This window comes from Zosterops lateralis, assembly GCF_965231275.1.
Source record: "Zosterops lateralis genome assembly, chromosome: 9".
Lineage (NCBI taxonomy): Eukaryota > Metazoa > Chordata > Aves > Passeriformes > Zosteropidae > Zosterops > Zosterops lateralis.
The window spans coordinates 26,107,789-26,121,645 of NC_139769.1; positions in this window are offsets into that span (position 1 = coordinate 26,107,789).

The following is a 13,857-nucleotide window of genomic DNA, read 5'->3' on the forward strand; positions in this document are numbered from 1 at the left end:
GTGCCTTCACAAGGCTGCAGGGGTTGTGTTTCAGAATTACAGGACACGTGGTTGCTCTCATCCCCACTACTGCCAGCCTGGACATCCTCTGAGGTGTCCCCCTTCTCGCTCTGCAGCCCTGGCAGGAGTACCCTTGCAGTGGGAATTGCCCACTGTCTGGGAGCTTCCACCTGGTTTGGTGAGGGGCAGGGGGCTAAGCCATCCAGGGCTGATTGTGAACTGGAGACCTCTGGCCAGCCGTGAGGGGCTGTACTGGGCAGAGCTGGGGCACAAGGAAAGGCTCCTGTGCTCTACCCAGGCCTCACAGGAGGCCTCTGCTGTGGGTCCTCTTCCACCTGGGACAGATCTTGGAGACTCTCCACTTCCAAATCGTCCTCCTCCAGGGTGAACCAGGCCTCCTCCTCACGTGCTGATGTTGCCAGGAGTGTCCCCATTGCAGCCCCTGCCCGCTGCCCCCCGAGAGCCTCCAGCGGGCCGGGCCGGGGCTGTGGGCGCAGCCGGGGCCGTGTGGGGTCACTGCCCGGCTCTCTGCCCCTGCCCGGGGCTGCCGCTGCCGGCCCTGAGCCCGTGCCCGGGGCAGGGCCCGCCGTGTCCCCGGCTGCTGGCTGTGTTCCCGGGTCACGGCCGCCCCCCTGCTCAGGAGGGCCCAGAGCCGCCGCAGCGAGCGCGGCAGGGCCGGGCCGCGGGCCCCGGGGCCGGGCGGAGTCACTCCCGGCTCTGCTGCTGCCGCCGGTGTGCTGGGGCCGGCACGGGAGTCACGGTGCCCTCGGCCTCCTGCGGGGCCGGCACGGGAGTCACGGTGCCCTCGGCCTCCTGCGGGGCCGGCACGGGAGTCACGGTGCCCTCGGCCTCCTGCGGGGCCGGCACAGGAGCCACGGTGCCCTCGGCCTCCTGCGGGGCCGGCACGGGAGTCACGGTGCCCCTCGGCCTCCTGCGGGGCCGCCCGCGACTCACGGGCGGAAATCGGCACGGCCGAGGAGAAGGATGAGGACCAGGGGTCCCTCTGGGCTGGAAAGGGCCCCCTGGCCCACAGCTTCTCGCAGTGACAAACCAAAGACTGCACATGAAAGCAGTGCGTGTGCCACAGCTTTAAAAATGTGTGTTTTCACATCCTGCACAGCTATTGAGTTGTAGAAGGTATCACTGCAGGCTGGAATTTATTTATAAATAATAAAAAGGTATGAAGAATTGTGTAAATTTTTCAAAAAGGCTCCCAGAGTATCATTCTGCTGGTGTCTATTTCCTGTGGTAATTGCACACTCAGCAGAGAATTCCCTTCTAAAATCAGAATAGAGGGGCCATTGAAAAATGCAGAGGCTCTTGCACATGAAACATGCCCAACACCAAGTTCAGGAGCAAGACCTGTGATGTGGGAACACTGGGCTCATTGAGAAGACTTTTCCTTCCACCAGAGTTAAGACTGTCATCATTTCCCCCTTTATAAAACAGACTGAACCACAGGAGAACTCACAAGGATCAGGAGCCAAAGGAAAAATCTCCAGAGATGAGCTGTTGGGATACAATTTCAAAAATTGTTGAAAAGTTTCCCATAGCTCCAACTGCAACTGGGAAATTATAAGAGGAAATAATGGCAAATATTCCAGTGGAGGAGGGAAGGGTTACATGGGTATTTGAGAAGAAATTGTTCTCTGTGAGGGTGGTGAGGCCTTGGCACAGGGTGCCCAGAGAATCTCACCAGATCCCCCCATCAGATCTGACTAAAACCACAGTTTTAGAGCCACTGGAATGAATTAGAACTTCATAGAATCACGTTGCCATGATTTGGCACTGAATATGCTTAAGTTAACACAGATGGTTTCTTGAGCAAGAAACTTCACTTACAATTTGGATCATGGTTCATTTCTGGTTTTGTAAAGTTTTTCCAAACTATTTGAATTCAAGCTCCAGAATACCTCGAAGGAGGTGATTTCAAAGAAATAGAAGTGAGGTATATGATGCATCAGTGTGTGGAATTCTTCTTCCACGGGGTGTTTCCCAAGATCTAGGGAACACCTGACTTGCTTGAGGCAAAAAAAACAAAAACAAAAGCAAAAGCAAAAACAAAAACAAAACAAAAAAACCAAACAAACCAAAAGTGACAGAAGAGGAAAAGGAAAGCAAGGAAAATGTAACTGGGAGTAATTTCAACTTCTAAGAACAACAGAAATTCCTTGAGTTGCTAAAGCAGCTGGAGAAACATTTAAACAAGAATAAACCCCTGTGTTTTAAGGACCCTAAATTCACCTTTATTGGATTTCAGATGGTTCCTTCTCTGCCATCTCTCCAGCCTGTCCAGCACTTTGCTTCCTTCAGCACCTCCAGAGATAAGGACAGCTCTCCAGACTCTTTTGGGCTACATTAAAATGTCACTTAACGTTCAGCTTCAGAAAAAGGATTATGAAACTGGAAGAAGAGAAGACATTTAAATATCACTTCAGGCTTGATCAGAAATACCCATGTGGGAAATGGTATGGCAAGTCTTCCCAACAGACTTTATTCCCACCCCACAGCCTACAGCAAAGTGAAACACGTCAGCAATGACAGAAACATAGTGCAAAGTAGAGATCTGTGAGTTAAAGATAATACATCATACACATGGGAGAAAAAACACTGCTCAAAATTAAAAAGGAAAAGTGAAGTCAGAAATCAAAATTACCACAAAATATTGACAACAAAAGGAAATTATTTCATTTTCTGGTTGCTGAGACTTTACTGGCAAAGGGTTCCCTATGCAGACTCAAAATCCAGTTAAATTTTCCTGCAGATTTTTAGTGGCACTTTGTCACAAGGAGTAGGAGCCCTGTGAGATTCTTAATGTCTGTCTGGAACAAGAAAGAAAATATCCCAGATAAAGCAGATAGAAAGGATGCTGAATTAAAAGCTATGTATTAATATTATTTATAAATACATAGCAATGAATGATCAGAAAAAGAACTACTTAACAAATTTTGTAAATTCTTTTACTAATGTGACTTTAAAAACTTGAGAAACTTTGCATTTCATAGATTGGCTGGTTTGTATCTTCATTCAAAAGCAGCTATTTAAAAAAAAGTAAAATACAAATTATATAATAACATCTGGAATTAGCACTTGGCAATTCATAGTTTGAGAGGGTAATTTATTTTTTTTTAATTACCTTCAGTCCTCAGAATAATTCTGTTGTGGTTTGAACAAAACCAATCTTTTTCTGGTGTGATGTCTGAATAAAAAAATCTATCAGATATTCTTCCGTACTGGAGATGAGGGATTTTTACTCCTTCAAAGTGAAGATTTTTCAGGAAAAATTTCCTAATGGCCCTTCTTCTAAAGGAACTGCTTTTCCATCATGTGAAATGATGCACAGGACAACAGGCTCAACATTCCTTCTGTTTCATTCATTTTTCAAGTTCATTATCTTTGAAGACTAAAAATGTTCCCTGTAATAAATATTTCAGAGATTTATTATTATTATTATTATTATTATTATTTTCATGGAATCGCAGAATATCCTGAATTGGAAGGGACCCACAGAGATCACTGAGTCCAACTTTTGGCCCTGCACAGAACCCTAAAATTCCCACCTCGTGCCATTTTAATCTATATCTTGGAAATAAAATAAGATGCTGTATGGATATTAATCTGAAATTAACACATGGTTGTAGTAAGTTATTAAAAAGAGTTAAGCTGGATGTCCACAAGGGAAAAATTTCTTTGACTTAAAACGTTTAATGAATTATTGTTGCTCTTTTTAACAAGATGCATGGAAGGAAAAAGGTGTGTTCATTTTTAAATGCATGATTTATGGAAAACATTTATTTTGTTCACCACTTCACACTGCTGCTTGCAGATACTTATCGTATTTGTAGCAGTAAATTTGTCAAGCATGTAGGTACATGCCGAGACAAATTGCACAAATTTTACATCTAGATCCTGCAGCCAGTGAACAAGCCTCAGGACTTTCTTGTTAAAGAGAAAACATTAGTGAAAACTCACTTGTTTCTGGGTTTCTGGTGGTATTTGTCAAAGTGATAAGAATTCACAGTAGAAGCATGGCAGGTGCAGCCTTAACATTTCCTGAATTAACACAAAGTTTTCCAGTAGCCTGTTAAAAGTAAGTACAGAACAGGACCTCTTACCCTCCAAAGAACTGCTAACAAATTAATAACCAAAATTCTATTGTGGAATATATTCAGTCACATAAATCAATCTATTGCCTTTAGTTATGCTGGACAATAATGTCACTCCAAAGCCTGGGATTCTCCATTGAGAAATCCTGTAAAACCTTAATTAAACCCAAAAATTTTAAAAGTGAATTAAGAAAACCAAGTTTAAAAAAGAAAAAAAAAAAAAAGGAAAAAGAAAAAGAAAAAGAAAAAGAAAAAGAAAAAGAAAAAGAAAAAGAAAAAGAAAAAGAAAAAGAAAAAGAAAAAGAAAAAGTGAGTGCTGAAGATGCAAAAATAACCCACTTGTAGCATGTTAAGGAGGGCCAGGAGCTGGACTTTGATGATCCTTGTGGGTTTCTTCCAAGTCAGAATATTCTGTGGTTCTGTGATTCTGTACAGGAATGATCTCTATATGCACATGAAATTGTAGGCACATCTCTTTAGGAACATATCCATTCTTCCCATATAGGATCCTTTTCCATCACCTTTCCTAAAGCCCAGCCCTCTGAGGCCTGAGAAGATCAAGCTGTAAAGCCAAAGGATGGTGACTAATGAGTTGTCATTCTTCTTCCCTATTTAAACCTTGTCCCTTTGCTTTGTAGGTCGGGAGCAGATTAGTGGGGGATCTACTACCTTGTGACATCTGAGACTTTGTCTTTCTTGTCATTGTCTATTCTTGGGACCTTTTTATGTATTTCTTTCAGCTGATTTACACCTGATTCTCTTCCCCCTAAAAACCTGAACCTAACCCTTCTCTGGAGCTGTTTATCGAGCCCTAAGGGCAATGCCTGACTCTGCAGGGAGCTGAGCATATCTGGGGCTTACGTGGGATCTCAGAAAAGCTCATTGCAAATGTACAAACTGTTATTCCACACTGCTGTGCAAATATTAATAACAGGGGCTTTGTGACATTCAAATGTCGCACAGACAGTTGGTGGTAAAGGAATGTTCAAGTAAATGAGTAATCTGAGATGGTGATCCTGCCTAGTTCTAATTATAAAACAGCCTTATTATTTTCTGTAACATTTTATGATATAATAGTATTTGAAAAGTGACTGTATTAAGGGCGTGACATTTACTGAAGTGAATAAGCTTTTCACATGTGTGAAGTCATTTCACTGCAGGTTATTGTGGAAAACAGAAACTTCAGAAGCAGATATCAGTTAATTCTTTGATGCACTGCCAATTTAGAGTTATTTCCTTAATTTATGGTCTCTCCACACTGGTATCCTTATTCAAATGAGAAATGAAATATACGGCTCCTTTCTATGATCTCATGTTTTGTCCCCTTGATGACATGGTCTGAAGTGGATTTTGGTTCTTTTAACAGCATTTTGGTTGGTCTGTGCTACAAATGGTTTGCCAGGTCATGCTTATCCATGCTCCTCAGCCTTATCTATATATTGTAGGATTGTAAGGAATTTCCACACAAAGTTTGAGAGAATTTTGAGTGCACTTGGCGTGAGTTGATCTTACTGAGCTGCCAGAGACCCACCAGGGGCTTTGTTGCTCTTCCCCCTCCCCACCAACAGCACAGGGTGGGAAAATAAGGTGAAAAAGTTCATGAGTCAAGATAAGGACTTGGAGATTGTTTACCAATGCCCATCATGGACAAAAAAAAAATCACAGAATCATGGAATGATTTGGGTGGGGAAGGGACATTAAAGTCCATCCATTGCCACCCCCTGCCATGGGTAGGGCCATTTTCCACTATCCCAGGTTGCCCCAAGTCCTGTCTAGCCTGGCCTTGGACACTTCCAAGGATCCAGGGGCAGCCACAGCTTCTCTGGGCACGCTGTGCCAGGGCCTCCCCACCCTCACAGGGAACAATTCCTTCCAATATCTAATATAAATCTGCATTCTTTCAAATTATTACCAAATAAAAATAGTTGTATTATGAGAAACAGATAAAAACTAAGTCACCTTCCTCCTCCACACCCTTTCTCAGGCTTAATTTCCCTCCTTCCCTCTGCCTCCTACCCCAAAGGGGTGCAGGGGAAGTGGGAACAGGAGCTGCAGTTGGACTGTGACAGCTCCACTCTGCCAGCCCTTCATCCCCATGCTTTTCCCTTGCTCAAGCATGGTCCTTTCCATGGCTGGAAGTCCTTTTGGATAAACCTGCTCCAAGCTGGGCATCTTTCCTTACAGCTGTCAACAGTTTAACCTGTGCCTTCTGAAATATGTAAAACATGGAAATTACATACACAGATTGCTGCAGCTGCAGTTGGACAAACTATTATTGTGGCTCACCTCTAGCTGAGACATTCTTATTCTGTTCCACTTCTTAATTTTTGAGAGTAAATTTCTGGACTGCTTGCTCACAATAAATAATATTTTAGTGTCTGCTATGTGAAGAAAATAAACAGAGCTGCACAGGCTTATTGCTCTCTGTAATTCCCTGACAGGAGGGAAAGGGCAGCCAGGGTGGGGTTGGGCTCTGCAAACAGGGACAGGAGAATGGGAAATGTCCTCAAGCTGTGCCAGGGGAGAGTCAGGTTGGAGATCAGGAAAAGTGTGTTTCACTCAAAGGGTGCTCAGGCATTGGAAGGGGCTGCCCAGGGAGGTGCTGGAGTTCCCATCCCTGGATGTGTCCAAGGAATGACTGGATGTGGCACTACATGGAATGTTTGCTAGACGTGCTTGGGTTTGGTCAAAAGTTTGATTTGATCATCTCAGCGATCTTTTCCAGCCTTAATGATCCTTGTGATTCTGTGATTCCATGAAGTGATACACAAACCAGGAACACACTGGCTCCTCCTGAAAAACATGGAGAGATTTCCTAAGTTGTTTCTACTGGTTTCAAGAAAGTTCAGTTTTATTCAGGTTCTTTTTCTCTTCTGATAATTTTAATTTCTAATTTCCCATGGAAACAGAAATTTAACCTACGGCTAATACAGCTATACCATATTACAAGTACAGACCACCTTTTCTCTCTTAATTACAAATGCAATCAGGTCATTATCACTGATTCCTACTCAGCCTCCTACTCCAAGTCCTCCCTTACTGGCAGCTTTTTCTGGATTTCTCAATTAATCATTGATATTCTTAATATATTTGCAGCTTGCATCCAGAATATTGCAATAGTGCTACTTCATATATGGAAGTTTTTTCCTAAATCAGTCATTGAAGATGTATAAAAAGTGAAAATATGTATTTCACAGCTATTTCAATATCAAAATCAAACTAAAAGAAAAATCAAAAGATTACTGTTTCTTTATCCAGAATTTCCATATGTGTGAGAAAATATTTCAAAATCATATTGGATTCAGTGTTATTTTAATTTCTCTAAGAGCCAGTTGGACAGCAAATGTTTCTACCACAGTTGATATCATTAAAAGCAATAATTTTGGTAATTAAGTACCTGAGAGGCACACAACTGGGAATATATTTATTATATTTAATATTAATTATTTTGAGAGAAAATATGTATTGCTCTCTTTCTTCACAGAATGAATCAGACACATTGAAAAAGAAGGAACCCAATGATCATGTGGAAGACTGAGGGCAGGATTCCCCTGTCTTGGGACAAGCACTAAGCACTGGACATGGCTTCTTTCAGCAGTTAATGCTTGGAGCAGTCAGGCAAGTTGATTTTAGTGTTTTTAACTAAAATGTTTATTTAATTCTTTCTTTTGGAAATCTTCGTTGGAATCTTTTGATTCCAAAGCTTCTCTCTGCAGAAACATCAGATATTACTCTCAACCCAACTGATTTTCTTCCATTTGCTTGGTCCTTTCTCTGGGATGTTTTAATCTGGGCTCCATTGGAAAATCTCTTATCCATCTTATCCATGGCCACTTCATGCCACAGAATGAGCTTTCCAATACTCTTCTACTTTGAAAAACAAAATAAAACTCAAACCAATTAACAAAACACACACACAAGCCTGACTGAAAATTAAAATTCTAACAAAACGTTCCTAAGAGGTACAAGGTTTCTCCTACTCCATTAATTAAATCATAACAGAGGGATGATAACACTGCCTTGTTTGCTCCAGGAATATCCACAGCAGGAGACACTGAAGGGAAAAACAGACAAAGGAACTGTGCAACTGTAAATGAGATAAAATTCCATGGTAGTCCTGGTTTGTTCCTACAGAGTGATTCCATCAAAACTTGGCTCACATCAAACAAATCCAATTAATGAAATTTAGCTGGTAATAAATCTGAAAGAGTTATACAACATGTTTCATTTGAACCAGTTGATCAGGAAATAACAAATTATCATAACTGGAATATTTGTGCTTTCCAATGACATCCAATCAATCATTCCTCAGACAGTTCTAGAGATTTTGCAAAACACAGGTACACTTGAGAGGAGAAATATCCTTGTTGTTCTGTGGGTTAAAACAGTTCTAAGAGGAACTGATTCCTGAGTCTTCTTATGAATGTAAAATATGTATTTTTTTAATTTTAATTTTTTCTCCCCAAGTGTCAGATCTGTTCTAAATTCCTACACATATTTCCTTGGACTTTGTGGACTTTGAAATTATATTTACTAAAAATGTATTAAATTTACTAAGAATGTATTTTATTTACTAGTTTTATGTTAAAATTATATTTAACTTCTGTGGAGCTCTTAAGAAACCAGTAATCAGGTGAATTGTTTGGTCTTGGTGCTTAGATTCATTTTAGACTGGATTTAGAAGGAAAATGTCAGGGAGTCATGCACTAAACTACACAGCTAATTGATCACTGAATCCCTTTTAAAAGTTAACCACTTTTTTCACACAAAATCCTATAGAAAAATGCATTGGTGTGTGTTCATTGGAGACTTAATTGTCTTTTTCACACACTGCATGCATGGCAATGTTCTTACCTGCAGAAAATACTTACAAACTGCATCATATTTGGAGCAGAATGCATTTAAAAATATTTCTAATGAAGTAAAAGAAAGAGAACATGGTTCCCGTGGTAGATTGGGCAGTATTAGGTTAACAGTTGAACTCATGGATTTTGAAAGTCTTTTCCAACATTAATGATTCTCTGATATTTGATATGATACTTTAAAAAAAGTCTTAAATACTTCATGTTTAAGAAGTTGTAGAAAATATTGTAGAAAATTACACATGATATGTGGAAATAGCTGGAGTGAGAACATGCTGGAATAATAAAAGGGAGCAGTCAATTTTCCTGTCAAAGAATGATTAACCAATTTACCGGAATCATTAAAATTGATCCAAGATTTATGATTGCAGAAAGGTGAGTTTGGATGTAAGCTAAAATCAGCACTAGTTCCACGTCTTGAAAAATAGCCCAGGTGATCCCCACTGTCACTGTGGTAGTTCCATAGGAGACCTTATCCAGCCAAAACTGGCAATCAGGGGCTGCTTTGGGAAAAAAAAATATTTTAAAAAATCCCCAAATGAGCATCTATCGCTGCTCTGTCCCTTGAGACAACATCTCTAGGTCTGGAGCCTGTGTTTTCCTCTCAGCTTAACAAGCACTCTGAGGCATGGAAACCTGCCTGGGGTGGGACAGGAGTTGTACATGAAGGAGCTCCAAGAGAGCTAGAGAGGGACTTTGGAAACAGGCATGGAATGACAGGACAAGGAGAATGGCCTTAAGCTGAAGGAGGTCCAGGGTTAAATGGAATTTTTAGAAGTTCCGTATGATGGTGGGGAGGGCCTGGCACAGGGTGCCCAGAGAAGCTGTGGCTGCCCCTGGATTGCTGGAAGTGTCCCAGGTCAGATATTCAAATATCAAAGCCGGTTTTCCCCTACTATCCCACAGGAATGTGTTGCACAGCTGAAAATAGGAACCGTATCAAAAGCTTCCTTTTCACATCAACGCAGTCTATTTTGATGATAGTTTATAACAAACCCAGTTTTCTCAGGATTAGCTTCTGGCTACAACACAAGTTTCGTCCCTCACTTTTTATGCTGTGACTGTTTCTTCTGTGAAAAACAAAATGCAAAAAGCAAAGAGTTACACACGGCAGTGCCGAATGTACAGGCTGATCTTTGGAGCTCTTTCCAACCTCGATAATTCCATGATTCTGTGATTTCCCAGCAGCCCCAAGCAGCACAATTCAGAGTGAAGGAGCTCAGCTAAACAGGAAGATGATCCAGGGGCACCTGGAGTGAGCAAGCAGAGGCTGCATTCCCAGTGAACTTGGGTCAAACACGAAGCAGAGCAGCCCAAACCTCTGCCTCTTGCCCTCAGCTGATAAGGCATAATCAGATACATGCTCCTGGGGAGGGGATGGGGTCAGAGGAGCCACACAGAGGTTTGGAGTCGCCCTGCCAGGCTGCAGCTCATGCTGTCGACCCTAAGGGCAGCGTTAGAGCTCAGAGACACATCTCAGTTCTGACAGCACTTCTCCTGGCAGCAGCTGCAGCACAAGTGACCTTTCCACTCCTGGAATGAGCTCCTGCTCTGTCCTGTTGGGAAAACAGAAACGGGGAGAGAACCATTCATTTTCCACGTTCATTAGGTCTGTCGGGCGTTGGCCAAGCAGCCACCACTTGTGGCAACAGCTCTGCAAAATTGAACTCATCCTTCAGACCCTTCTTTCCCTGACCTTCGTTCTGTCATGGAGGGAAACTCATTTGGAGGCAGCAAAGTGTGTGCAGCTCCAGAAAGTGAAGTCCTTGAGTTTTCTGCAGAAAATTACCACTGATGACAGTGGCACTAATGAATACAAAGCAGGAAATCTTCCCACTCAGAGCTCCCTCCTGGAAGCCTGAGTGTTACCCACAAGATAAATGGAACAGAAAATAAGCGTGAGGCAGAAGGACTAACTGCAGGAATTATTTTTTCTCTTCCACTGAAATTTAGTAGAAATATTGAGAGTAAAATTTGAAATAAGATGAAAATAATGGCAAGGAATGGACAGGTTAAGGATCAGGGCCAACTGCCAGTAAAACATTCCAAATTTGTACCTCTTGGAAAAAAACATTGATTTTGAGGTGTCAGGAAACAACATTTTAGAGCAGCAAACAAACAATGCAAGGCAGGAAAAGGAGCAGATGCTCCAATACTGGCTGCAAGCAAAGCAGAATTGGAATAACTTGTGCAAAGGAGGAATAACTAAGGAAAACACACTAGTGGTGTTATTACAGCTGATTACTGACTCCTTATCTGCCTCCCAAGGAATCCTTCTGTTATTAAAGTTTCTCTGTATGGTTATAAACCTTTGACAAAGACATGTTTCCCTGTCACATTCCAACAAGAGCTACAGAAATCTTCCTTCAAAGATGTTTATGAATTTAATCTGAAATAGAAATAGAATTTAAAATGGCTTTTGGTAATCTGGGCTAGTCCTAGGCAATAAATATGGGACAGCTTCTGATGGATAATCTCTGTTTTGGAGGTGACAAAACTGGTCATCCAGAGTCAGTTATCATGAATTTGGCAGGCCAGAATGAAGCCCCAAAATTTTATGGTAGTTTAAGTACTTAAAATTAATCACTGATTACTGTAAATGTAAGCTTTATTTTATCTTAGAAGAAGCAAGTAAGGTGTTTATGAATTTTGTCAGTTAGGGGTATTATGGGTATTATTCACCCAAACTCCAAATGGTATGTGGGCAAAATTATGACATTTCTTCCCTGCTACACGATGTATCAGGAAGATGTTTTCAGAAATTAAGTCTTGTGTCAGTCTTGAGGTAGAAGATACTTTTATTGAAAGTTTTCTTGCACACAGATATCATGTTTGTGAGCCTGTGTGTCTGTGTGTGGATGCAGAGGTGTCTGTGTAAGTAAACAGAAATATACACACACAAATAATACAAAGGCACATGGAATGTATGAAAAGCATATCTCCCATTCTGTTTTTTTTTTTTTTTCTTATTTCTGCTTCAGCTGCTTCAAACTCGGGGGGTGCAAAGAATGTGGGCCAGTGCTTTTATGGAATGGGTAATTGCAAGCAGCAGCTTTTCACTTTGCACCTTCTCTGTGGCTGGAATTTTTAGAGGGAAGTTAAGTCATTTAAGTTGCCTTAATGACTTTCCTTCTACAACAATGGCAGCATAAAGAACTATTTCTGCAGTCATAAATAACTTCATGAGAGGAAAAATATTGTGGTTTTCCTTGTTTGACATATTGCTATCCTCTTGACGTCATTGAAGGCACTTGCTGATGATTCTCTTTCCAGCCACTTCCTCACTACAACATTTTCCCTTTCTGAAATTTAAAAATATTTTTCAGTGTTATATCCAGATAAAGCAAATTCCACAGGCATTTCTCAGTGCTCCAAATGGGTATTTTTGTCTGTTCCATACCTCTATTTCTTTTATAATTAGATAATTTATAGTTAGTCATAATGTTATTATTAGCATTAGTATTAGCATTATGCTGAAGCAAATTATCAAGCGTTGCTCTGATGGAGTATTGTCCAAATATGACAATTTTTCACCCAAACCCCAAAGGGATCCCTATTTTTTCTGGGGTTAGATTACAATTTGGCACCTTTTGGTTACCTTTTCTTCTACCAAATACTCCATCCATTTTTTTCGTCAAGGTACCACTGGAGTGCAGGTGGCCTTCAGAAATTCCATTTATTCAGACAGATTTTGTTCCTCTGACAGCATCTAACGTGATCAAGGTTGTATTGAATTTTATTGTCTGTATAACACTTGCACAAAACTCCAGATAAAATGCACAAAATATAATAAGCTTGCTTCAATCTTCCAACTTGTTCAATGTTCCCTGTGTTCTGTTTTAAACTTTGTTAGAAATAGGGGAAAAGAAAATAACAAAATCTGTGATGGTTGGCACAGCTGACAGTTCCCTTCAAACATATTAAACTCTTTGAATAAAGACTGATGAAGGTAGCAGGCTTCCAAATGAACAAATATCTTTTATATATATTATTATCTAGAGCTTAATGATATCGTGAGAAGACAGATGAACTGGTGCTAATGGTTGTAAATAATCAGCTGTAATTGTGCTTTCCATTTAATGAGCATTTTAAAAGGATAAAGGAAACCTGTCCATCTAAGTGCTGGACTTAGTTAAGAAATGCCAGCAGAAAATAACACATTTTAAAGCAATTCTGTGCAGGTTTCCCTCCTACAACCTGTTTGCTGGAGGGGTTTGGGGTATATAAAGGGACTTAGCTAAGAGATTAAACATCAAAATAACAAAACTCATTGCTTTAAAGAGGCAGAGCTCACATGCCCATGTTACAGCAATCAATAAAGAAACTGAACTTGTGATCTATTCAGTTGATCTCAGAAATTTCCGAGGTGGAAAGCTCCCCATATCTCATGGTCCTAAATATGATTCATTCAAGAGATTCCACGCTTTCAGAATCACCAACATCACTAAAGATGGATAAAAGATCTTAGTGGATGTGAGTAAGACCAGTTGTTTCCTTGCAACTTTATGCAACTCTAAAAATTAATTCTAGTGTTAACTGGTTGTATTAGCCACAGTTTGGACTCCCTGTCTGAGAAGAGATATTTCTATTACTGCTGGCTATAGGCATAATAAATGATTTTAACATTATAAAACGAGGAAAAAAACCCCAGCCTAATATTTCCAATAACAAATACATACAGTCTCATAACAAAGGAATCATCCTAAATGTTCTGCCTTACTGGTTTCAGAGCCTGACATTTCAAAAGGTTGGCAGGGCAGGTGTGCTCAGGAAGGCAGAGAATATAATTGCAAGTGTGATCACACCTTTTAGCAGAGACATTTAAATGTAAAATGCACAGTGCAAATACTGTACAATGCAGACATTTCACAGAACACCTTGACAAGTGC